The following is a 4,139-nucleotide window of genomic DNA, read 5'->3' as shown; positions in this document are numbered from 1 at the left end:
GAAGGTGTTCGCTCTTTTGTCCCAGGTAAAGCCATTTCTAGTGCGGTTTCACGAAAACGTGCTAAATATTTAGACAAATGCGTTTCACATGGGTATGGCCTTGGGGTCCTAGCTTTCTCTACTTTAGAAGAACTTGGCGAGGACACTTTGAGATTCTTCAAGTGTCTGAAGAATTGTCTTATCAGCAATGATGCTAGTAGCGGTTTGGGTAGTTTTATTTTTTGTAGATTAGGCATTGCTATTCAAAGGGGAGTTGGAGCCCAGCTTGTTGCTAGGTTACCAACCAAAAGTTCTGTATGATTTATTTTTATTTATAAAGAATTATGTAAGAATTTTTTTTCTTCTGGAAAAACGGTTATACGGGCGTGAAAATCATAAGTACAAACTAAAGTACTCACGTTAAAATGTTATCTAGAAGAAAAAAACAAAATTCAATTTAAAAAAAACAGTTATCACATACTTGAAAACGGTTACTACTGGACTAAATAACACCGTTATTTCCTATTTATCAGTCTTATATAGACACAGGTATCGACGACCCTCACATACACGTTATACGGATATAACCTTTTGAACGACCGTTTTCTCGGAAAAACGGCCGTCTTTCAAACCTTGCACAGACTGTCAATCTCTTTTCTATAACAATGGCATTGGTGAATGGTACCCCTTAACAACATGGAAGCTAGGCCGAGGCCAAACAAGGTAAGTTTAAATGATATCTCTATTGCGTTCCTTCGAGGGTATCCGATAAAATTGGACGATATAGAAAAGATTAGCATGGCCTCCTAACAAGAATGACATGCACAGATCAAAAAATAGTCCAAATATTTTTTGCTTCAAAGAAAATCCTGTATTGGTAAGTTAAGAAGTAAAAACCCTTTTAAGTATTTTGACAGTGGTTGAGGAAGTCAGCCTTGTTGGCTTACAATAGAATACACCGTGGACTCTCGATTCAGTTAAACATCATTTTCATCAAATGTGTGAAATCGTTACTGATTTTAGTAGGCACATTATCACTTGTGCGGGTTGGCACCATTTCTAAATAACTCATAGGGGAAGACAGATCTTTTGATTTCGCATATACCTCCGGTGAAAGGGCGCAGTTGAGGAAGATATATGGGGCATGGTTGAGTCCAAGCCGAGCAAGAAACAGGAACTCACAAATGAATTTATTAGTTAATTATATTTAATTATTGCTAAAATATTACTTAGTTTTATATTTGGAAAAAAGGTCAGCTGCGCACTTTGCAGTGGTATATTAGTATTACTGTCTTGGTATTTATGGTAAAAACTGTGGGATAAAAGGAAAATACAGTAACAGGCCTGATTAAGATTTCTCTCTCTTCGTTCTGTTTTACTTTTTATAGTAAGTTGGGCGGATCAGATATCCTGTCTGTCTCTGTGTCTGATGGGGCGATGTTAAGGCCAGGCCAGGCATTCTCAGGTGTACTCTCTCTGCTGTAAAGAGATTAGAGAGAAGGTAAAATCCATGATTAAGTAAGTCCGTATAAAGGTCATCGACATTAACGCAGTAAGATAGATTGACTGTTCAGATTAGATAGTAAAAAGATAAGAACTCTACGAATAACCGATTCGACTCAACCGAACTCGGTTAATTAGTGAGTGAGTCAAATAGTTTTTGGTACTTGCGTCTACTTGGTAGTCTCGTGAATCAATCTTGGAAAAGTTCACACTTTTTTCTTTTATTCAAGAGGGAAAAAAAGATTCTTTTCTTTATGCTTTCACTGGCCTATGTACAGAATTTTCTTCATATCTTGTGCGGACTACTTTGTATTGCGTCCACATGATTCAATTCATGGGTGTTGTGGAGTACACTAACTTCTTCTCCTAGCACCGAAAATGTATAAACATGTAGCTCTGGTTGTCTAGTACTATGCCCACTATGTGGTGTTTGCCTAACCACCTACCACTCTAAAATCACCTCTGAGGATTTGCATAAGTTGTGGCTCAGTCGGTGTACTTTTTAATTGAGTACCGAAAGATTCTTTCAAACAAATGATAAACCAAGGGGTGCAGTTGTTTCGTACAAGTTACATTAGGCCAAGCACTACCACGAGGGATTAGCCGTAGCTTATTCAACGCTAAGGAAAAAGGGTTTCAAACCAACCTTCTCATGGTGTTGTGCCATCCCTTAGCAATATCGCACGGAAACTAAATGGTGCAAGACCGGAATACAGTTTCCGTTTTTCTTTTTTAAAAAGAAAAAAAAATCACCGTAGAATATTTGTACAGGTTAAAAGTGATTAAGAAAAAAAATAGAAGATACAATAGATAAAGAAAAAGAGTTTTAGTAAAAAAAGAACTTTCAGAGTAAAACTGTGAAAACCAGAAACTGATACTCAATTTTCGTGTAAAATCCCACGAAAACTACGTTTCCCTTTCCTACAAGCTGCATCAGATGTGATCAACTTTGTAGAGGAGCTAAAGGATATCGCTACTTTAAAGCGATATCAAAGACTATGGTAGTTGGATTTCGCTACAAATAGGGGATAGCAAAGGGAAATCCCTTACCATAGTGATTGGCCATAAACTAAAATTCTATATTAGTCGGAGAAAAAAAAATGAATTTGATGTTTCACACTAGAGCAGGTAGTTAGTTTCTGTGGTGTCAATTTTTTTCTTTTCTTCTCTGATACCAGCGAACGGCTCTTATGTTCTGTATGCATAAGAGAACAAAATCTGTTAATTTTTTAGATTTTAATACTATTTTTTTTTTTTACATTTCGATCCAATAATATTTTCTTTTACCCTTCGCATCTGAAATTCACTTCATTCTCCTAGTAGTACTTTAAATAAATTCTGGATGGAATTAAGAATACTCGGTCTTAAGATTTATTTTAAATTTATGATTCCATTATTTTTATTTCAAAATTACGAGTCAACTATGTCAAAAAGAGAAGAAAAAGAAAAGCTAGGAGGTTAGTTAATGTGTCAAGTTTTGTATATTTTAGTCCTTTAGATATATAACATAGGCTTTCATGACTTTGCCAACAGTTTTTCATAAAAACAAAAATAATTCTATAATTCTTTAAAATGCCCCATAGAATGAAGAAACCATGATTGCTGATTCGGGTTAATAATAACTAGATTACATAATTGAAAATCTAACGGAGTCTACATATGCCCAAGAGTGAACATGACATTTCTTTCATTTTCAATTCAAACCAAAGATTTTTACATGTTTAAGTTGGTGTGTCAACTATTACCGGTACATTCGATAATTCGAACATAAGCATAATGCATTTATCATGCTCTTTTTTATTTTAAATGAGAATGCAAACCATCAATTCTTTCATTATATCTTTTCTACTCAAGTTTGGCACGATACTTCCTGGTTTTGCATGACGGTTTTGAATGCTAGAACATCAATCTGTGAAACCTGATATGATTTGGTATGTCAAGCTCGTAACATTGCTAACGTTAGTGACTTTGTAGAGTTAGGTTTTAGAGTCGTAGGTTAGAAACCTTATATCACAATAATTATAAGTGTTGAAAACTGAAGACTCGAGAAGTTAACTCATAATAACTCTGTTCACAGAATACACTAAAAAATGTTTGAACTGAAACTATGTATATCATAAGTGAACTAGTTCTGACTTACACTATGTAAAATCGAAGCGTTCCCATGATCATAGGCTTAGAAGTATTGAAGAAGTTATAAGAAAGAATTGCCAAATATGCAATTCTAGTTTACGTAATAGTTTTGAAATATTATTGGTTTCGAAACTCAACTCCATTATATATTGCAAATTTATGTCACGTAATTCCAAGAATCCAAGAAACTTGATTTTGATTTTATATAATATCCATTATGTGATAACGCTGGTTTCAAAATCGATTAGTTGCGGTTTCGATACTAGGTTTATATACATCTTCCATTAATCTATATATATAAAATGTCTTTTGTGTTTCCTTGAATTTTTGGCAAATTTTTTTACACGAGTTTGGTCTTTGTTTTGACATGGCTTGCATGAATCTAGTTAGCTAATGCATACATGCAGTTTGAGCGATGACATTGCTTGTTGAGGTAGGAGAGTTTGAAAATTGATCCGGTCAAGTTTGTTTGCTTAGGAAACTAAATATTGCTGACATATTGAGGTGTAAGGTTAAGAATCATT

At 34.5% G+C, this 4,139-nt stretch overlaps 1 non-coding gene across 1 annotated transcript; it reads left to right on the top strand.

Annotated features, from left to right (window-relative positions):
* The first annotated feature begins 728 nt into the window (after window positions 1-728).
* Window positions 729-830, top strand: LOC113284756. The gene has a single exon (XR_003328372.1). It is a non-coding gene; the product is annotated as a U6 spliceosomal RNA (small nuclear RNA).
* Window positions 831-4,139: the final 3,309 nt, after the last annotated feature.

Source organism: Papaver somniferum, chromosome 5 (genome assembly GCF_003573695.1).
Source record: "Papaver somniferum cultivar HN1 chromosome 5, ASM357369v1, whole genome shotgun sequence".
Lineage (NCBI taxonomy): Eukaryota > Viridiplantae > Streptophyta > Magnoliopsida > Ranunculales > Papaveraceae > Papaver > Papaver somniferum.
The sequence above is the reverse complement of the archived record's forward strand: the minus strand, read 5'-3'. Positions and strand labels throughout refer to the sequence as shown.